This window comes from Eretmochelys imbricata, chromosome 1 (assembly GCF_965152235.1).
Source record: "Eretmochelys imbricata isolate rEreImb1 chromosome 1, rEreImb1.hap1, whole genome shotgun sequence".
Classification (NCBI taxonomy): Eukaryota; Metazoa; Chordata; order Testudines; family Cheloniidae; genus Eretmochelys; species Eretmochelys imbricata.
The window spans coordinates 31,624,810-31,648,725 of NC_135572.1; positions in this window are offsets into that span (position 1 = coordinate 31,624,810).

The following is a 23,916-nucleotide window of genomic DNA, read 5'->3' on the forward strand; positions in this document are numbered from 1 at the left end:
ATGTGTGCTACTCCTTAACCATCTGTAGTGCAGGCTACATGCCAATTCCTTTATGCCTGGAGTGCTGACAGGGGAATCCATTCAAGAGAGACAGTCTAAAGCAAAGCTAGGAAAGGAAGCCAGAAATAATGGAGCCCAGAAATCACCTGCGTAGTGTTGGAGAAGTAGCTTCTCTTATTGAGGGGGAACTAATAAAGGCAGGATGGAGGAAATAATTACCTAAAAAATGAGAGCAACCAGAGCTCAGACACCTAGCGAGAAGGGTTTTCCTTTAAATTAGAGCTTGTCAGGACTATTTGGCAAAATATTTTTAACAAAAAAATACTGATTTGTCAAGGATCAAACAATATCCTGGAACGGGTCAAATTCTCAACCTGAAAGAATATTGACAAAATGTTTTGAAATGTTTTAGTTTCACATTTTCAAAATGAAAAATTTCAGTTAAAAATTTCTGGTTCAAAATTATATTTTTCCAACATTTAAGTTAATTATACACAAACTATTTTTAAAAAGGTAAAAACCAAAACATAATGTTTAAAAATTATTGAAACTAAGTATTTTGATTGACCCAAACCAAGTTTCCCCCCGCCCCAAATTTTCAGTTTCATAGAATCCTAGAATATCAGGGTTGGAAGAGACCTCAGGAAGTCATCTAGTCCAACCCCCTGCTCAAAGCAGGACTAACACCAATTAAATCATCCTAGCCAGAGCTTTGTCAAGCGGACCTTAAAAACCTCTAAGGATTGAGATTATGAACCATTCTGAGATTTTTTAGTGTTCTATAAGAAAAAAGGATTTTCAGAATTGTTATATGTGATAAATAGAGCTGCTTCAAAATGGATTTTCCATCTCATGCAAAAATTTGAGCTCAAAAAAGAATCATCCTCAATGTGAACAAAAAGCCAAACTTTCATTTCTTTCCCTGCAACAGGATTTTCCCCAAATTTAGTTTCAGTTCCATCAAAATGTTTTATTTCAGTAAATTTGAAATGTTTGCTTTTGATGTTGACCTGTAAATTTCTAATCCAAAAGTCATTTCAAAATGAAAAAATCAGAACTGTAACTCGAAAAATGTCAACACTGGTCATTTTGGCGTTTTCAAAACTTTCCGTTTGTTTTGACACAAATTTCACTGAAAGCAATTCAATTTCATTGACAAAATTGGTCTAAGTGAAACAGTATTTTCTGATGAAAAACTGTTTTGATGAAAAATGTCCAGCCACCCCTAGTGATAAAATACAGTGTGCTTGTTGTTGTCAATTTTGAGTAAAAACACACTGGTAATCAAAAGTTACATATGGAGAGCAGGAGGGAGTCAGCCATTGACCAAGACCAGCAAGGTCTGACTCAGAGATGCATCTCTGGGGAATACTGGTATTTAATGTTGATTGACGTTATTGACGTGATTGATGTTACCAAATTGACAAGAGTATTGTGGTCATCCTTAAGTAAGGGGGTTACTGAGCTTTAGCAAATCCCTGCAACATTTATGTGGATTCCTTGGCAGACATTGTCCTTAATTCATTACAGCAACCTCTGAACAACATACTAATCCACAGAGGTCTCCCTACCAACACTACAGAAAGAAGGATTCTAGGTGGACTCCTCCTGAAGGTCGAAACAGCAGACTGGACTTCTACATAGAGTGCTTCCGCTGACGTGCACAGGCTGAAATTGTGGAAAAGCAGCATCACTTGCCCCATAACCTCAGCCATGCGGAACGTAATGCCATCCACAGCCTCAGAAACAACTCTGACATCATAATCAAAAAGGCTGACAAAGGAGGTGCTGTTGTCATCATGAATAGGTCGGAATATGAACAAGAGGCTGCTCAGCAGCTCTCCAACACGAGTTTCTACAAGCCATTACCCTATGATCCCACTGAGAGTTACCAAAAGCAACTACAGCATATGCTCAAGAAACTTCCTGAAAAAGCACAAGATCAAATCCGCACAGACACACCCCTGGAACCCCGACCTGGGATATTCTATCTACTACCCAAGATCCATAAACCTGGAACTCCTGGGCGCCCCATCATTTCAGGCATTGGCACCCTGACAGCAGGATTGTCTGGCTATGTAGACTCCCTCCTCAGGCCCTATGCTACCAGCACTCCCAGCTACCTTCGAGACACCACTGACTTCCTGAGGAAACTACAATCCATCGGTGATCTTCCTGATAACACCATCCTGGCCACTATGGATGTAGAAGCCCTCTACACCAACATTCCACACAAAGATGGACTACAAGCCGTCAGGAACACTATCCCCGATAATGTCACGGCTAACCTGGTGGCTGAACTTTGTGACTTTGTCCTTACCCATAACTATTTCACATTTGGGGACAATGTATACCTTCAGATCAGCGGCACTGCTATGGGTACCCGCATGGCCCCACAGTATGCCAACATTTTTATGGCTGATTTAGAACAACGCTTCCTCAGCTCTCGTCCCCTAAAGCCCCTACTCTACTTGCGCTATATTGATGACATCTTCATCATCTGGACCCATGGAAAAGAAGCCCTTGAGGAATTCCACCATGATTTCAACAATTTCCATCCCACCACCAACCTCAGCCTGGTCCAGTCCACACAAGAGATCCACTTCCTGGACACTACAGTGCTAATAAACAATGGTCACATAAACACCACCCTATACCGGAAACCTACTGACCGCTATTCCTACCTGCATGCCTCCAGCTTTCACCCTGACCACACCACACGATCCATCGTCTACAGCCAAGCTCTGCGATACAACCGCATTTGCTCCAACCCCTCAGACAGAGACAAACACCTACAAGATATCTGTCAAGCTTTCTTACAACTACAGTACCCACCTGCGGAAGTAAAGAAACAGATTGATAGAGCCAGAAGAGTTCCCAGAAGTTACCTACTACAGGACAGGCCTAACAAAGAAAATAACAGAACGTCACTAGCCGTCACCTTCAGCCCCCAACTAAAACCCCTCCAACGCATTATTAAGGATCTACAACCTATCCTAAAGGATGACCCAACACTCTCACAAATCTTGGGAGACAGGCCAGTCCTTGCCTACAGACAGCCCCGCAACCTGAAGCAAATACTCACCAACAACCACATACCACACAACAGAACCACTAACCCAGGAACTTATCCTTGCAACAAAGCCCGTTGCCAATTGTGCCCACATATCTATTCAGGGGACACCATCACAGGGCCTAATAACATCAGCCACACTATCAGAGGCTCGTTCACCTGCACATCCACCAATGTGATTTATGCCATCATGTGCCAGCAATGCCCCTCTGCCATGTACATTGGTCAAACTGGACAGTCTCTACGTAAAAGAATAAATGGACACAAATCAGATGTCAAGAATTATAACATTCATAAACCAGTCGGAGAACACTTCAATCTCTCTGGTCACGCAATCACAGACATGAAGGTCGCTATCTTAAAACAAAAAAACTTCAAATCCAGACTCCAGCGAGAAACTGCTGAATTGGAATTCATTTGCAAATTGGATACTATTAATTTAGGCTTAAATAGAGACTGGGAGTGGCTAAGTCATTATGCAAGGTAGCCTATTTCCTCTTGTTTTTTCCTACCCCCCCCCCCCCCAGATGTTCTGGTTAAACTTGGATTTAAACTTGGAGAGTGGTCAGTTTGGACGAGCTATTACCAGCAGGAGAGTGAGTCTGTGTGTGTATGGGGGTGGGTCTTTGGAGGGGGGTGAGGGAGTGAGAGAACCTGGATTTGTGCAGGAAATGGCCTAACTTCATTATCATGCACATTGTGTAAAGAGTTGTCACTTTGGATGGGCTATCACCAGCAGGAGAGTGAATTTGTGTGGGGGGGTGGAGGGTGAGAAAACCTGGATTTGTGCTGGAAATGGCCTAACCTGACAATTACTTTAGATAAGCTATTACCAGCAGGACAGTGGGGTGGGAGGAGGTATTGTTTCATATTCTCTGTGTATATATAAAGTCTGCTGCAGTTTCCACAGTATGCATCTGATGAAGTGAGCTGTAGCTCACGAAAGCTCATGCTCAAATAAATTGGTTAGTCTCTAAGGTGCCACAAGTACTCCATTTCTATTTGAATGCAGTGTTTCATGCCTGGTAATAAGTGCAAAATCACATCAACCGAATACAGGCCATTTATTTAAATCAGAGGTGATAAAGAAAGCTAACACTGAATTATCTAATGAAAAAGTGTTAAACAAAAAAAGGTTACCTAATCCTGATTAGGTCATGAGTTAATGACCTAGGAGTATTCACTGAATTAGCTTTCCAAATTTATCATCCCATCCATTAGGTAAAATCGCAGAAAGTCAAGCTAGAGGGGATAAGGGAAAGCAGAATAGACTTTGTGTATTCAGGTGGGATCCACAAAGGCACTTAAGCACCTAAGTCCCATTTTTAGGTGCCTATGTCACGTTTTTAGGCACCACTGTGATCCAGAAAACTCACTGAGCTGCTTCCTAACCTGGTAGGCACCTAAAGTTGCTCAGCACCTAAGCTTTTGCAATAAAAGTTTGAAGGAAACCTATATTTCTGCCTCTGAGCATGTGCACTGCTGCCTCACTCTAGGCTCTAGGATGCCTCTCTCCCACCCAGCCCCCAGTGTGATTCATGAATGAGTTGAAAAATCAGAGTTCAACTACCTAAGTCCTGTGTGGGGCCCAATACTATAGGTGTGCTGAGAGGCCACCTAACTGCACAAAGTAGAGGAGGAGGACCTCTTTCACACCTTTTACCCTAAAGGTTAGGGGACTGACCCAGGATGTGGGACACCTGCAGTTCAAATCTCCCCTCCACCTGATGAGGTGAAGGGATTTACCCACCTTTCAGGTGAGTGTCCTAACCACTAGGCTACAGAGAAATTCAAACTCTTCTTCTGGCCCAGCTAATATTTAATTATTCAATTATTGAATTAAAGTGGATCAACTTCAATAGGAGAAATTGAGGGAGACCCACAACAGAATTTTCCATAGCCCAGTGGTTAGGGCACACACCTGTGAGCTGGAAAATCCCCATTTAAGCCCTTTCTTCTCCACAGGAAGAGAGAGGGAACTTAAACCAGGAGTATCCCACATCCCGGGTGAGTACCCTAACTACTAGATGAAAGTTTATGAGGGAGCACCTCCTCCTTTCCTCCCCTACGGCTGTTTTGTGTTGTTAGGCCTCTGAGAATACCTACTGGCTCAGGACTTAGGCAGGTGAGTGCCCATCTTTCCCTGGTTCATGAATCACAAAGAGAGATAGAATCTTCCCTCCAGTCCAGACTTAGGCACTGAACTCGGAAAGGGGCAAGGCTGAGCACATGCCCTCTCTCATTGACATCTCCCATTGGAGAATTTAGGCAGCTCCCCACCTAGCGTGCTGGCTTTGTGGATTGTATTGTAAACAGAGGAGAAAGTAAGCCTCGGCGTACCGGCAAGAGCCAGTACACATCCGACCGTACCAGCAGGAGGCAGCTTTCCCAGGCCGACAATTTAAAAGGGCCCTGGGCTCCCAGCAGGAGCCAGAGCCCCGTGCCCATTAAATTGATGCTAGAGCCCCAGGGCTCACGGCTGCCGCCACTACCCCAGAGCTCCGGCAGCGGGGCTCTGCTAGTGATTTAAAGGGCCATGGGCTCCGGCTGCTGCTGGGAGCCCCGGGCCTTTTAAATCACCGCCAGAGCCCCAGGGCTCCCAGCTGCTGCTACCACTACCATGGAGCTCTGGCGGCGATTTAAAGGGCCCAGGGCTCCAGCTGCGGTAGTGGCAGCCGGGAGCCCAGGGCCCTTTAAATCACTGCTGGAGCGCCAGGGCTCCCAGCCACCGCCACTGCTACTATGGGGCTTTAGCGGTGATTTAAAGGGCCCAGGGCTCCTGGCTGCCGCTACTGCAGCTGGAGCCCTGGGCCCTTTAAATCGTCACCAGAGCCCCAGGGTAGTGGCCGTGGCCGGGAGCCCTCGGACTCCAGCGTCGATTTAAAAGGCCTGAGGATTTAAAGGCCCTGCGTTTCCACCTGAGACCCCGCCCACTTGCTCAGGACCCTGGCCCTGTGTACCGGTAAGTCCCTTAAGTTACTTTCACCCCGATTGTAAATTGCCTCTCACTTCCCATTCATTGTATAGGAATCTAGACCCTTGCCTAACTCAAGTTTTGTAGGTCACAGTGTCGTTTCTGTGATTTTCTAGGCACCTAGAAGTTAGGTGTCGTAACCATCATAATGCCTAAGTCCCATTTGTGGATCTGAGCCTTAGTATCTAACAAATTATATCTTCATAAATGATATTCAGTATCTTCCTAAATAATTTGGATAATGGCATAGAGAGTAAACTTATAAAGTTTGTGGCCTACACCCAGTTGGGAAGGGTTGCAAGTGCTTTGGAGGCCAGGATTAGAATTCAAACTGTTCTTGACTAACTGGAGAAATGGTCTGAAATAATTAAGATGAAATTCAAGAAGGAAAAATGCAAAGTACTCCACTTCAGAGGAATTAATCAGTTGGACAAATATAAAATGGGAAATAACTACCTGGGAAAGAGTAGTGCAGAAAAGGATATGGGGGGTATAGTGGATCACAATCTAAATATGAGTCAACAATGTAATACTGTTGCATATAAAGCAAACATCTTTCTGAGACTATTATCAGGAGTTTTGTAAGCAAGAAACAAGAAGTAATTCTTCCACTCTACTCAGTCTCAACTGATAAGGCCTCAACTGGAGTACTGTGTCCGGTTCTGGGCACAACACTTTGGGAAAAATATGGAAAAATTGGAGCAAGTCCAGAGAAGAGCAATAAAAACAATTAAAGGTTCAAAAAATGGGACCTTTGAGGAAAGATTTTAAAAACTGTGTTTGTTTAGTCTGGGGAAGAGAAGACTGAGGGGGGACATGATAACTGTCTTCAAATATGTAAAAGGTTGTTATAAAGAGGAGGGTGGTTATGGAGAACAATTTAAGAAGTAATGTGCTGAAATTCCAGCAAGGGAGATTTAGGTGAAAATTTCTTAACTGTGAGGTTGGAGGTATTTAAGAAGAGGTTAGGCAAACACCTGCTAGGGACAGTCTAGATAATACTTAACCCTGCCTCAGTACAGGGGACTGGACTAGAGCACCTACGAGATCCCTTCTATTTCTATGAAACTAAGTGTTAGAAAAAAAGAGTCTCATTTATGTCCCATAAAATGTACATGCTCATTTGATATGACTTAAACTGTAAACAGCCATTTCACAGAGTGCCTGGGTCAAGACAACAGAATTTATATTTTTCATTGTCATTTATATAGGGGCATATTGGAGGTGTGTATGGCCCTAAAAAGCAAATTAAAAATGACAAGGGGACAAAAATGCCAAACTGACATACGCTGGAGGTCTCATGCTGCCAGTACTAAAACATCCTTGGAATTACTAAATATCATAAACCACAATTTCCTAACACCACAATTGTTGCATCCAGAATGGGGGGATTCTATATTAGACCTCATGTTGACGGATAATGTAGAACGGATCACAAAACTAAAAATTGATGGCTGTTTAGGTACAAGTGAGCATGACGATCACATTTATAATGTATAAATAGAATAAAGTCTGGAGCAGTAATATATATAGTTGGTTCTTGATAAGAAAGCCCCCCATTTAACAAAGCTGAAAAAATTAAAAGCCAAATCTGCTGGCAGGAAGAATTCAAACAAAAAAAATGTTAATTATAATTGGAAATTGTTTAAGAACACTAAACTAGAAATCAAACAGCGACAATCAAGGAAGAAGGTTTTATTGGTTGACAAGCCAACCTGTGTGTGTGTGTGTGTGTATGTGTGTATATATATATATATATATATATATAAAAATCAAAAGCTTAGAACTGTAGAAAATTGATAACGGGAAGCAAAGGGACAGAAGAAGAAATCTATGGCTAGCAGAGTTGAGAAAAATACGAAGAAATTTTTAAGGATATTAGGAATAAAAAGAATCACAACACTGGTATTGATCCATTATTAGATGCAATTGGTAGAATTTTCAATCATAATGCAGAAAAGACAGACGTGTTCAATCAATATTTGGAAAAAAGCAGGAGTAGTCATGTCATATAATGACGGTAACACTCTTTCCATTCAACTAGTATCTTAGAAGGATGTTAAATAGCCGTTAGTAAAGTTAGACATTTTAAAATCAGCAGGTCTGGATCGCTTCCATCCAAGAGTTTTAAAAGAGCAGGCAGAGAAGCTTGATGTCCCATTAATGTTGATTTTCAGTAAGTCTTGAAATACTGGCCAAGTTCCAGAAGACTGGAAGAAAAGTGATATTGTGCCAATATTCAAAAAAGGTAAATGGAATGACTGAGGTAATTATAGGCCTGTCAATTTGACATTGATCCCAGGGAAGTTAATGAAGCCATTGAAAAGGGATTTGATTACTAAAGAATTAAAGGAGGGTAATATAATTAATGCCAATTAACATGGATTTATGGAAAAGAGATCCTTTCAAACTAACTTGATTTTTTTAAATGAAATTACAAGTTTGGTTGATAAAGATAATTGCATTGATGTAATATATTTAGACTTCTGTACGGTATTTGATTTGGTACCACACAACATTTTGATTAAAAAACTAGATCAATATAAAATTAACATGACACACAGTTACATACTATACCACAAAATAGCACCCTGTAACCCCCACATTCACCACTTGCATAATGGTTGTGATATTTTGTACAAAGAACACCTTGTAAGGTATCCTATGAAAAGTCATGATTTGCTGAAACTCATTGTTCTGTCAAAATATGTATATCCTCATTGCAAATGGAGTTATAAGATTTTGCTTTATGATTGTAATTGAAATATGTTATGAGTCTGGGATACACCTACAGCTAGCTCTACAGTGGCAACAAAGAGGATTACCCACTCCCAGATGGGAGTTAAGCAACCATCACTAGCCATTGACCAGCTGAGGAATTGTAAAGAAAAGATTTACAATTCAATAAGAGGCAGTTGCTCAAGCTCTACAAAATGGGGATTGCTTAACTCCGTGAGTTGGCCAGTTATCGGGACATGTGACGCTTGACTCCATGTTTGATCCAGTATTTTTCCAGGGATGTCAACTGAAAGTATAAAGTAAGGGACAATTGCATGAGTCCACCGCTCTTCTCCCCTCCCCCCCACCCTCCCCACCCCGCACAACCTACTGTGAAGGCAACAAGAATGTTTGGAAGAATAGACTTGGAACTGGGGAGATTGGCCCCAGGCTCAGTAGGGAATTCAGCCTGTATGTTAAGAACTGTGACCTGCTAACAATGCCTAGTGGGGTGAAAAAAACTGCTTGATTAAAATTTTGCTTAGTCTGATAAAGTTTAAGATTTAAACTGTGATTTTACCTTTTATTTCTTATGTAACCAACTCTGACTTCTATGCCTAACACTTACAATTATTTAAAACCTTCCTGTAGTTAATAAACTTATGTTAATGTATTATATTTACTAGAGAGTTTGTCTAAGTGCTTGGGGAATCAACTCAGATTGCAAAGGCTGGTGCATGTCCACTATCTTTTGATGAAGTGCTGAACTAATTACTGAGGTTGCATTGTTGAAGAAGGTCTTGAGCAGTGTAAGATGGCACATTTCTGGGGTACAAGGCTAGGACTGGGGGGATTTTCTGGTATCTCCCTGTGCATAATTCATGAGAGGCTGTGAGAGCCTGCATGCAATTTAGCTGGGTGTGTCTCTACATGTTGATGGCAGAATGATCACAGCACCTGGAAGGGTTTGCTGCTTGTCACTAACATAACATTGGGAGAGACATCCCAGGCTGGAGAATTAAGGGGGCACAGTGGTCCCACAGTTCTAAGGTGTACCCCAGGAGTCTGTCGCATACACATTAAATGGATTAAAAGCTGGCTAACTGATAGGTCTCAAAATGTAATTGTAGATGGGGAATCATCATCAGACAGGGGTGTTTCTAGGAACTGGGATTATTTAGTCTGCAGAAGAGAAGAGTGAGGGGGGATTTGATAGCTGCTTTCAATTACCTGAAAGGGGGTTCCAAAGAGGATGGATCTAGACTGTTCTCAGTGGTGGCAGATGACAGAACAAGGAGTAATGGTCTCAAGTTGCAGTGGGGGAGGTTTAGGTTGGATATTAGGAAAAACGTTTTCACGAGGAGGGTGTTGAAGCACTGGAATGGGTTACCTAAGGAGGTGGTGGATTCTCCTTCCTTAGAGGTTTTTAAGGTCAGGCTTGACAAAGCCCTGGCTGGGATGATTTAGTTGGGGATTGGTCCTGCTTTGAGCAGGGGGTTGGACTAGATGACCTCCTGAGGTCCCTTCCAACCCTGATATTCTAGGATTCTATGATTCTAGTGGGGCCCTGCAGGGAATTGTTCTTGGTCCTCTGCTAGTTAACATTTGTACCAATGACGTGGAAGAAAACATAAAATCATCAATGATAAAGTTTGTAGATGACACAAATATTGGGGGAGTGGTAAATAATGAAGATGAGAGATCACTGATAAAAAGTGATCTGGATTGCTTAGTAAACTGGGCATAACCAAACAATATGCATTTTACAATGGCTAAAAGTAAATCTATGTATCTGGGAACAAAGAATGCACGTAATACTAGCATGATGGGGACTCTATCCTGGGAAGCAGTGACTCTGAAAAAGATTTGGTGGGGGAACAGAGTGATAATTAGCTGAACATGAGTTTCCAGTGTGGCACTGTGGCCAAAAGGGCTAATGTGAACCTTGAATGCAAAAAACAGGGGAATCTGAAGTAGGAATAGAGCAGTTATTTTACCTCTGTATTTGGCACTGATGCAACTGCTTCTGGAATACTGTGCCCAGTTCCTGTGTTCACAATTCAAGAAGGATGTTGAAACTTTGGACAGGGAAAAGAGCCATGAGAATCATTGAAGGGTTAGAAAAATGCATTATAGTGATAGACTGAAGGAGTTCGATCTATTTGGCTTAAGAAAGAGAAGGTGAAGGGGTGACTTGAGTACAGTCCATAAATACCTATGTGGGAAACAAATGTTTCACAATGTGCTCTTCAATCTAACAGAGAAGGTTCTGACATGTTCCAATGGCTGGAAGATGAAGCTGTACAAATTCAGAGTAGAAATAAGGTGTACATTTTTAAGTGGTCATAAATATAAAGGGAAGGGTAAACATCTTTAAATCCCTCCTGGCCAGAGGAAAAACCCTTCCACCTGTAAAGGGTTAAGAAGATAATACAATCTCACTGGCACCTGACCAAAAATGACCAATGAGGAGACAAGATACTTTCAAACCTGGGGGGGACAAAGGGTTCTCTCTATATGTGTGTTGTTTTTGCCGGGACCAGAGCAGGAATGCAGGTCAGAACTCCTGTAAAAATTCAGTAAGCAACCTAGTTAGATATGCGTTAGATTCTGTTTTGTGTAAATGGCTGATAAAATAAGTTGTGCTGAAGGGAATGTATATTCCTGTTTTTGTGTCTTTTTGTAACTTAAGGTTTAGCCTAGAGGGATTCTCTATGTTTTGAATCTGATTACCCTGTAAAGTATTTACCATCCTGATTTTACAGAGGTGATTCTTTTACTTTTTCTTCAAACAAAATTCTTCTTTTAAGAACCAGATTGCTTTTTCATTCTTCTTAAGATCCAAAGGTTTGGGTCTGTGTTCACCTATGCAAATTGGTGAGGATTTTTGTCAAGCCTTCCCCAGGAAAGGGGGTGTAGGGCTTGGGGGGAAAGACGTTTCCAAGTGGGCTCTTTCCCTGTTATATTTCTTAGACGCTTGGTGGTGGCAGCAATAAAGTCCAGGGACAAAAGGTAAAATAGTTTGTACCTTGGGGAAGTTTTAACCTAAACTGGTAAAAATAAGCTTAGGGGGTTTTTCATGCAGGTCCCCACATCTATACCCTAGAGTTCAGAAGGAACTTTGACAGTGATGTTAATCAACAGTTGGTGCAAGTTATCAATGGTCACAGGCAATTTTTAAACCAAGATTTTTTTCAAATGATATGCTCTTGGAATTATTTTGTAGAAGTTCTATGGCCTCCATTACACAGGAAGTCAGATTAGGTGATCACAATGGTCCCTTCTGGCCTTAGAATCTATTAATCAAATTCTCCTTTGACCTGCACCCTTGAATAGTAATTTATGTCAATGCAAACTGTATAAAACACTACTTTTCTGATTTAGCATCATTTTGCACCCACTTTGCAAAGGGTGTTAATGACTACACCAGGCGCAGGGCTGCAGAGAAACAGACCCAAAGCTCCTGCTTCTTGGAAATGACAATCTAAGGGCCTGTTCTCACTGGAGCAAATCGGAAACCTTCCACTGACTTCACCTGAAGTAGGTACAGGTTCAGAATTAGAGCAGGAGCACTCCGGAAATGAGAGCATTTAACATGTTATCATTGGAAGGTCTCCTAGAATAAATGTATTTAAAAGAAAGATTTGAAAGATGAGCGAAAGTTTGAGTAGCCCAAAAGGTCAGGAGAGAGCTCTCTCCAATATAAGTGGCACTGTAGGGCAAAAGGTGGTTTGGAAGTATAAGCACAGGGGTTGGAGGCAATTGGTCATGCATTCTAATCTTTGCTCTTTCATTAATTTAATCTGTGGCCACGGTCACATTTCACTTGTCATCTTGGCTTTTCTATCTATAAAACGGGGATAATAATATATATCCACCTGTATCAGTGGGGTGTCACGAGGATTTAGTGAGTGAATGTGTGTGCTTTGAATATATAAAGCACTATATACAAATTAAATCTTGGGATGGCAGACGCTATGAAGAGGAGAGTGCGAGAAATATATAAAGTAGGGAACTAGGTGGGAGGCTTTTGCAGAGGGAAGGAAGAGAAAGGGTCACAAGTAGAATGGAGATGTAAACAGCAAAGTTATGCAGATCCTGAAAGATGTGAATGAATACCACAGCTCAGACTTGCTATGAAAAATAAGCAGAAGACAGTGACAAAATAGGATTCAAATAGATAGTGATATGGTATGAATGGTGAGAGGGGAAGGTAGGTACAATTGAATTGAAATACAGTTCTGCCTTGTTTTGGACAATCATCTTCTATTACTCTTACATCACTTAATTCAACTTTCAAACCCCTAGTTTTGCCCTCATGAAAGGGAAAATGACTGAAATTGGCATGTCGATAAAGCAGAAATGTATTCCCTGAAATGTCATTTATGGAAGTGTGATTTGTGTGAGAAAGCACTCCAGAAATGATATTGAACAATGGAGATTAAGCAAAGACTTATTTTCGGCTATGCCTGCTATTATTAAATTGTCTACAGTGTCAATATTGATTTAATTATGATTATTTATTTTATTCATTTATTCATTATAGAATTTAGCTTTTGTATTGCTTTTCCTTTTTAAAAATCTGGGGTTATTTGAATAATGATCCAAATCTGTTTTAATATGTACTTTAAAATATCACATAGAAAGAAGAAGGTCTCTTCTGACCTTACAGACTTTAATTACAATTCCTAATGTCTGCTATATACCTTCTGTCACTGCACTGCCTTATTCAATAAATATTTGATTCATTGCACCTTTTTCTGGGATTTTTTACTACATATTAAAATCTTAGTGCTCAGTGCAGCCCACTTTCATTTAGAATGTTGAGAGATCATTATTTAAAAGAATTATACTTAAAAAAAACCTATGCCCAAGTCTAAGCCATTTTCATACTCTCAATACTCAGCAAAATAAAACCCAGGTTTGAGTGGGAAACTGGCAGACACCTTTATCCCTCTCCCTGACAAATTTTCAATTTCTATCCTGAGCCTTTTTAATGGAGCTGGTCAGGAATTTTTCTATTAAGCTTTTTCTAGGGGAAAATGCTGCTTTGTCACAGGAAAGGGTGAGTTTCAATGAATTTCTTGTTTCAAACACATTTTGGGGGGGAAAAAGTTTCAAAATTGTCAAAACATCCCATTTCAACACCTTAAAAATGAAAAAAAAATCCCTTTTCATTTTGAAATGACTTTTCATTTTTAGATGTAAGCTAACTATTGCTAAAAAAAAATACAATAAATCAAAATGAAATGTTTTGATTAACCTGAACCAATGTTTTTCACATTGTTCGTTCACAAAAAAATTAAGATTTCAGCTTTTTTTCTTGATTCAGGACAGCATTTTTTTTTTTCAAAATGTCAAATATTTTCCTATGATGGGAAAATAATTTTTCACCAGCTTTACATTTTGATGCTAAAACTATTTAGAACTAGCTACAATTATTGCATTGTTGCACTCTCCTAATCTCAAAACTGGCTGAACTGTATTTTACCCAAGGTTTTCAAAAATGTTACCCTGAGGTAAAGACCAAACATGGAACATATCTTCCTGATAGATGAAAGCTGGAGAAAGCAATGAACAAAAAATGGCACTTTGAATGGAAACGCTTAGTCAAACCTTAAATGTAGCTTTTACTATCACTATAGCTGGTGTATATTTGTCACTATAGGACTACAAGGTGCTTTGCAAACTTATAGGAAGACAAGCTCCCTTCTAGAAAGAGCTTATAGTTATATTTGCACAGATACAAAGCATGAAAAACAGCATGTAACTGAGAATGAGATAGAAGGAGCACTAAAAAAGAGGATATGGCAGAAGTGAGGGAAAGGAACAGGAGGTAGGAGTAAACAAGAACACAGATGTAGCCACAGTAGAGTTGTACAGGGCTTTGGTCATAAGATTTAGTTGTTTTAGAGAATTCATTTGCAAGCAAATGGGTAATCTATTCCAAAAGACAGACAAACGTAAAAATAACTAGAAGAATATTTATAGTGCAAAACAGAACAAAGCATAGCTCATGGGTTGTTGCTGTCTTATATAAATCAGGCAACATGTGTCCCTTTCAACCTCCATATGAAAGTTGTTTAGATAGTAAACACTCTTTTGGTCCTAATATTTTGCTAGCAGAAGTGATTGTCTATTCTGGCTCAGTGGGGAAGCTGGCAAACCACATACAGCCATGCACACACATATTTTTAAAAGGAAATAAGAAAAACTCTATAAATAAGAGTGAAAAGTACAATAAAATTGCAATATGAGAAGGAAGCAGCAATCCCCAAAGCAAATCCCCTCAAAACGTATGCTGACAATTGTGCTTACTTTATTCCATGCAACAAACGGAATGTTACTGAAAGAGAACAAATCCATGGCTCAGATGAACTTCTCTGTGAGAAGAACGTGTCATGGCAGGACACAAAAGGATAATAAGCCAGCCAAATCCTTGCAAAAAAGAAGAAATATAGTAGAAAAATGCTTTAAAATAGCTTGCTTCATCTACATTCCAGCAGCTAAACACACACATATTCACACAGAACCTTTGAAACTGAACAAAATGGATGAACAAACAGCCTGAATCACTGATAAAAAGACTGCTACGAAATTTTAACCCTCCTTCTACAGAATGATGGAACCCCCCAGCTGATGTAGCTGGAAATATAATGAACCCTATTTTCTCCTTGCTTTGATCTTTCTCTATATTGTACAGTTTGTTACCTTTTTGTATAACAATGAGATTCTCTTTTTTGCAGTGCTGAAGGTAAAGAAAGTTCCTTTCAAGTGATAACCTCAGATTCACTTGAAAGATTTGTTACATTTACTTTCTACTTTGTCATCTTGAAATGGAGCATGTTTTATATTCAGATTATTTAGGTGATTGAATCAAAAGGTGTACAAAAGAAAAAGAAGCTTGTATATTCTCAATTAAATGTATGTATTCTTTTTGGAAGATGTTTTGAATGACAGTAACAATGATAACAAAAGGTCACCTTATGAATGCTTAATTATTAAACAGTGTCAGATTTTGGGCTTGGAACCAGGTGAGTTGGGGATTTGTAACAATGGGAGAGACCCCTCCCCCATATTACTATTTTGAATTCGACACCATTGCAATTGATACTATCTGTGGGATGAGTTGGTCTTGGTTTAACTTCTTATGGAAGATGTCCACCTCACAAAACTGCATTGGCCGTTTGAACTGAGGCACCGAGGATTGAATGGACCCAGACAAAGAGCGTATCAATATATGTATCAAGTTAGATGGAGATGGGCAAAATTCATCCCGGTAAAACTCCACTGAAGACTATTAGAATTACACTAGCGACAAACTTGCCTCTCCTTACTTACATCTGAAAAAGTAATACCTCAATCCAGCATGTGTGGACATTCCCCATTCCACCTTGTTATATACCTTTGTTCATGTACATTAAGGCTAAATTGCAGCATTGTAATATGATTGTTTGGAAATGTAACCCACACACCTCCTGGGTGTGGTGTTCTGTCCCATCTAGTGGCACCGAGACCACTTAGCGAGAGAGATAAAATTAGTCTGCTCTGCTCTACAGCGTTAGCTAACAGGCAGTTGGCTTTTAGCTCACACAGTAGTGGCTCATGCACTAAGCACCAGAGGTCCCCGGTTCAATCCTGCCCACCGACGACTGAGGGCTGTTGCCATTACAGTAACAGTGTTGTTACAGAGCATAAGCATGTTATCAGTTTCGATGTTAACTGGTGTACTAAGGAACATGTGATGGTTGTCCTTGGAATGGGCTTCCTCTTGCAAGGTATGGCACATTCAGAACCTGATCCAGCATGTCCCATTGCATCATACAAATGTGCACTGAGAGAAAACAGAAAGGAGGCACAACTAGAGAGCAAACAACTTTGATCAAAAATTCTTAGCAAATAGTAGCAGAGATTTTTTTAACAGTACTCCCCCAGCTGTCATGTCTGAGTGCCAAGAGAGGCTCCTCATGCTTTATTTCAGACATCAATAGACATGTATGAAATACTGGAAATCTCACAAGAAAGCCCAATCACATGACATCTTCAATCCACGTTTGCAGTGTGGCCAGAGCCGAGCGGCTCCAAGAGTTTAGTTACGTTTTCTATTAGCATCCAAACTCGTGCTGATCTGAACCATTCCACACCATGCTATCTAGTTAACAATTCTGAGAACCAACAAAATCTATCATAAGAAAACAAAAATGAATGTGAAGTCTCATGATAGTTGTTGGTAAGTGTTGCTTTTCAAGTAAAAAAAATTCTACCAGATCGTTGCCAGCAATGCAGAATATTTAAATGCTTCTTCCAAAAAAAAGTATCTTTAGACTTTATTGGAGTAGGTTTGGAATCATTTCAGTAAGATAACCAAATTGATATGCTGCAATATAAAATACCACAGCCTTTCTAGTGACACATCTGTGGGACTGTTACAGGTACTATATGTTTCCCAGTACATGAGCAAAGCAAAAAGAGTACCTAGGGGATTTCTCATGTCACTACTGAACAACATGATCTCATTTACTGTGTACAGTACCTATTCTTAGTCTGAGCTTCATAGGTGCCATGAATAGCCCACAAAGATTTGAGCATTTTTGGATTACATGTACAGGATTAAGGGCTCAATCCTGTATGGGGCTGGAAAGCGGTGCTGTGCGGAAGTGCTCCAAATCTGTAGTGTCAATGAGCATGTCTTAGTAAAAGTTTATACAGGAATAAAAGAAGGGAGTTTGAAACTTATCTTTCCCTTTCAGTTGTTTCTATAAATCCAATGATATATCTGTCTGTCCTTATCAGAACCTGCTGCCATTTTGTGGCCTTAAGGAGGTGCACTCTCCAGGCTCACAGAATGCATGACCCGGATGAGGAGGAGAAAGAAGACAGCTAGTGAGGACATGTTTTGCGTGATGCTGCAAGCCAGTTCTACATAGAACCACAAACAAAGGGTCTGGTGGGTCAACATGGCAGATAGCCTGGAGAAAAAAGAGTGGACAGGAGAAAGGCCCAGGAAAAGGAGAGGGAGATGCACCAGAACATAATGGGTCTTCTCAGGCAGCAAACACAGATGCTGCAGACTCTGGTTGACCTTCAGGTCCAAAAATCTCAGACTCCTCATGCTTTACTAACAGTGCCTTATACCTTCCCAACATTCCACGTGGCATCAGAGGCCACATCCATAGCCCGACCACTCCATGCCAAGGGAAAGCAAACAAAACCACAGCTTCACATACGCTGACCTGTGAGAACCATAGCTGGTGTCTGTGTAGCAATGATGGACTATGTTTGTGAACTGAAATGAACAGAAATGTTTGCTGCCTTTCCAAACGCAAAGTGTCATTATGTTAATTTATGCTTAAAGTTTGTATTGCATTGCCTGGGGTTGGTTTTGTTTGGTTGTTCTTTTTGGTTTTTTGCACATTGTTTTTCTCACTGTTTTTGTCATTCAACAAGTTTCTATATTTTGAAAATAAAATTATCTTTATTTGTTCAAGAACACATTGTGGCATGCACAGCGGTACTCAAAGCACACACTACTTGCAAATGTAGACCACCACAGAACTCATAGGTTCAATAAAACACCAAGTCACATTTACAAATATACAGCAAGAACCACTTAAATCATGGCTTCTGTAAAACACACCTTAATAGTTATTAATGTACTGCAAGACCCTTGCAGCACCCAAACTTCAGCCTCATAGAAACCTACTGTGGCTGACTTTTAAAGTGCTCTTTCAAAGCCTCCCTCAAACACATAGTTCCCCATTGAGCTCTTATAATGGTCCTTGTGTCTGGCTGTTCAAACTCAGCAAACAGCTGCTCTACCCCCATCCTGGTGGCTTTTTTTTTTTCCTTACAGATATTGTGCAGGACACAACAAGCAGTTACAACTATGGGGATATTTTTCTCACTAAGATCCAGTTTCAGTTTTGTAAGTATACACTGCCAGTAACCCTTCAATCTGTCAACAGTCATTTTGCATATGTTAAGCTGGTAGCCGAATCTTTCCTTGGTGCTGTTGAGGTGGCCAGGCATGGGCTTCATGAGCCAAGTTCCCTATAATCACCATTGACATTTTGATATTGTCAGTGGTAATCCTCTGGTCAGGAAAGTCTGTGCTTGTAGCTTTCTGAACAGTTAAGCTTTCTTAAAGACGAAAGCCTCATGCACCTTCTCTGACCAGCCCACACTGATATTGGTGATACACCAATGCTTGCAAAACCACAGAAAGAACCTTCAGATATCCACCCCAATCACATTGCCAAACTCATCCATTTCATCCTTACCCGTAAGAATTTTACATTCAACAAAGACTTTGTAACCATAGCTGTTCCCATGATTTGGACAAGGATGGCTCCCTAATATGACAACCTCTTCATGGGCCACCTTGAAGAATAATTTCTGGACAAATTCACCATGAAACCAATGATATACCGGAGATATATTGATGATATTTTCATCCTCTGGAAAGATAATTTAAGCTTCAACAATGAAACCCTATAGACAGCTATATCCAAAAACCCATGAATCTTCACCTCAACCTTCACAGATCCAATAACCACCCCAAACACACTGAGAAATCTGTTATCCACAGGCAGGCACTCAGATACCATGCAATATGCGCTGAGGATAAATCTGGGCTATACTCCTTAAAACACTCAGATCTGCCTTCACCAAACAAGGACACTCCACCAGAGAAGTAGATCAAATCATGAAACAGGCCACTCAAATACTCAGAGGCAACCTGCTCCGATATAGAAATAAAACCTGCTCTGATCACATACCCCTACTTGTCACCTACCACCTCACACAGAATCCCATATGGGGTATCAAACAACAACAACCCATATGGTTCTTCTGGTGGGTCTGCAAATACAGGAGGATTGTGTGTCCTATATTGGTAATGTTCCTCAGAACACAGCAGAGCTCTGTGGTCTCTATGCTTCTGTCAGAGATTGCAGACACTAAAAAGTGCCATGCAGGTTTGTGGGATTTTTTTTTAAAAAAAGGTGTGAAAATGATGAGATATGGGTGTCAGTATGTGAGAGAGAAAATTGCATGCTGGGAACTTGAACCCTAACTTCTAGAGGTCCCTGCACGACTCAATTCTACCCAGCAAGACATTGTGAACAATTTCTCAAAAGCATTGCATCAGCTGGCAGTGAATGGCACATGGGATAGCTACTCCTTGTGCACAACACTTTACATCCACCCAAACACTTCTGGTGAGTATACACTGCACCAGCACAAACAGCTAAGTATGTGTGTGCACAAGCAATATACTAACTTCAGCAGCTGCACTCTGATGTAATTTGCATAAATCAAAGTTTGTAATGTAGACATGGTCTAAGATAAGGAGTCAAATCATAAAGGGTATTATAAGTCAAACCAACACCTCAACTTGCACTTGGAAACAAATGCAAAGATTGTGAACTTTTTGGAGTACTCCTGCTTCATGGTGGGAGCATGATACAAAACTCTGTAAACAGGACACCAAATAGTGCAGTTCCTGAAGTTTCCAAACAGTCTTCCCAAGGATTGCCTCAACTAGAGTCTATTGCAATAGTCAAAAGCATGGATTACTGTGGCAAGGTCCAGATATGAAAGTAAGAGCTGCATGGCACTTTACTCAGCACAATAGTAGACATTTTTACAAGTATGACTCTGCACAACCCACATATGCCCCAGTGCAGCCATCATTATTATTATTTATTCATTTTGCACTGTAATATTACCTAGCGTTTTGCACAGTAGAATAAGGTATGGGTGCTGCTCAGAAGAGGTTACAATCTGATAACCTAATGTGCAATCAATCAGTTCCCCATGCTCCTGTTTTCACAGGTCCAACATAAGCACTGCAATGGGTAAGCAGGAGAGCTGGCTGGAAAACAACAATTCCATTCCAATTTGTTTGTGAAAAAACACGAGACAGAGAGACATTACAATAGCCAATAGCCCATTGCATTCATCTGAGATGTGGGAGATGTGTCCCTGTTCTGAATCAGAGTTAGGATTTGAACTTGGTCTCCCACATCCCCACTGAGTGCCCTCATTACCTGACTATAGAGTCACTATCTTTTTCTCTGAAATGCCATCCTGGACCTGAGAAACCATCCTGACAACATTTTCATCAAAACCAATATATTTTATGAAACATTCTGATTTTGACAAAATGGCATTTTTGGACAGAAAAAGGTTCTGTTGGAAATTTTTCAGCCAGCCCTAGTGAATAGCAAGCAAAGGCCTCGTGGTCTAAAGAAGCAAGATGGTCCATGAAGAGTGAGCATAATCAGATTATGGGGGGAGATTATCAAATCACAAATTTCAATTAAATGCTTTACTCCCATTCATAAGGAGTTGGGTGCCTAACTTCCAGTTGTGCCTTTGAAAATCTCTGTCTAAGAGATCTGTCTAGTGTGACACACCAAGCCTGTGGCAGAAGCATAGATAGAACCCAGTTTTCCTGGTTCCAAATTTCTTGTTGTTAACTAGGAGGCCAATAATTGTGAGATACTAGTATGAATAATGTTGATCACCTTTGTTATTCTCAGATTTAATACAAGTGATAGATTACAGCATAAAAGGCACATGCAATAGTTATTCTCTACAGAGAGGCAAGATATGGAAAATAGTTTTTAATGTGCTCATGGTAATAATTGTGCTTTCTATGAATATCGCAAACAATCTGTAAAAAATCAGATCAGGTCTTAGTGATCGTAATTTATAGTGGATAGTCCACATGAAAATAAAGGGATCATTGTTAAAAGTTTAGCTACTCTTCATAAAGTATCATTGGCAGAATTTTCAATCAAACCAAGGCTCCATAAAACCATAGAACTCTTCACTATGTTTCTTTGGGACTAAGTGGCATGGACACTCTTAGGCCCCAAACCTGAAAGTGACAGTGCTGCAACCTCACAGAGCCCTATTGATAGGGTGGCCAGATAGCAACTGTGAAAAAACAGGACGGGGGTGGGCGGTAATAGGTCCCTATATAAGAAAAAAGTCCCCCAAAACAGGACAAAAAATGGGACATCTAGTCACCCTACCTAGTGACATCAGTGGTGTTCTCTGTGGGTATAGCAGCGTGCACATACACAGTCACTTAGAGGATCGAGGCCTTAGTCTTCCATCTCTGAAGACCTGGAGTCAAATAATAGCTTAACATTAAAAAGAATTAAACTTAGTGGTAGCTTCTGTTTGTTCATATCACAAAACTACCACTCAACAGACTCTGCCAAAGGAGAGACTGGAATAATAGATCAGGACTGAGCTGTATGGTGAATTACAGATAAATGCTTTCCCAGTGCCTAGCCTCACAGTTCCTAGAAATAAAGCCAGAGCTCCAAGTCCTTCATTGTCAAGAGCACTAAATTCTGCCTTTTTTAAAAAAAAGAACATTGTAATACTTTTTAATTTCCTGCTAAAATCATATCATGCACAGAGCGACAGGATTGCTTATCAACTGAGCCAGTGTCCCAAGGTGATGTTTTCAGCCTGATGGTAAACTGGTGACGCTAGCACAACACATTTTGCTGAATTAAGACATCCATTTCAGTCTAGGTGGTGGGTCATCATCTAGTGTAAATTAGCACAGCTCCACTGAAGTCAATGTTGCTACAGACATTTATACTAGTTGAGGATGTAGCTCAAGATTTTACAGCATTTGGAAAATCAACTGCGTTACACTGAGCTCTCTGAGAATCAGGCAGACTCCAACAGCACTAACTATTTTGATCTTGTTTCATACTAACTTGGAATTTTTGTCTGAAACACCAACCAGAGGATGTTGTGAAGGCCAAGACTATAACAGGGTTCAAAAAAGAACTACATAAATTCATGGAGGATAGGTCCATCAATGGCTATTAGCCAGGATGGGCAGGGATAGTATCCCTAGCCCCTGTTTGCCAGAAGCTGGGAATGGGCAATGGGGATGGATCACTTGATGATTACCTGTTCTGTTCATTCCCTGTGGGGCAACTGGCATTGGCTACTGTCGAAAGACAGGATACTGGGCTAGATGGACCTTTGGTATGACCCATTAGGACCAGTCTTATGTAAGTATCCAATTTCTTTCCCCCTGTCTCTTTCCAATCCTCATCCATATTTTTTCTTCAGTCCCTCTCTGGGGCCCCCAATTCCCACCCACCCTTCCAGCTTCCATCTGTATTTCCTACCCAGGAGGCTGAGGTTGGGTGCTGCTGCTCTCCCCCAGTTCTCTCTCTAGGACTCTCCAGTATTTGTCTTCACCCCAGTCTCCTCAGTACTCTGCCCCATTTTACCTCCACCGATTCTCTGCCTCCCACCCTGCAGTTTTATTTTTCCTGTTTTAGGGTTACAGTTAGGGTTTCACCAAGGGGTAGGGTTAGGGTTTCTTAGGGCTTCACCAAGTCCCCTGAGGTCCTGCTTTGAACTTAACAGGCAAAAGTGGTGTTACTGACCTGTACAGGATAGAATGGTGGTGGTTGCTCTAGTTCCCACTTATCCTTCATCCACCCTCATCCTTCATAGCTATGCTATGCAATGGAGAGGGTTAGCTTGTCAAACAGCCTCCTCTCATTTCTGCTGTGTCTTTTCCTAATGGCTGTAATCCTTTACTCTCTCCTGCCCCACCAAATCCCTTCATAGCCTGCTTGCCAACAGATCAGCTACTTGACTTCATTCCTAAACCTGACATCAGCCCTATCCCTCTCTCCCAAGTGATTCTGCTACCTCTCAGGGTATGTCTTCACTGCAAAGTGAAGGTGTACTTGTAGCATGGGTATGTCTCCTTTAATCTAGCTAACCTGGGTAACAGCAGTAATGAAGATATGGTGCACAAGTTTGTACCTCCCAGGGACGCTGGGTACGTACTCGGGTTGCTAGCCTGTGCAGCCATGCTACATGTGCTACGATTTTCTCCTTCGTGTGCAGTGGAGACATACCTTCCAGGCAAAGCCGAAAGTAAGAGTCAAGACCTTCCCATAGGAAAAAGCCAATGTGAGTAAACATATCCATTAAAGTAGTTAAAATGGGATTTGTCTGATTAAGCTGATTTAAGCGGATTATGGACTGGCTGCTGAGCTATTGCTTGCCACCCGCACTGTCTTTGCTTTATCATAACAGTGTAACATCTCGATGCAAGTCGTTCGCTGGGAAGCTTTGCAATGGTGCTGAC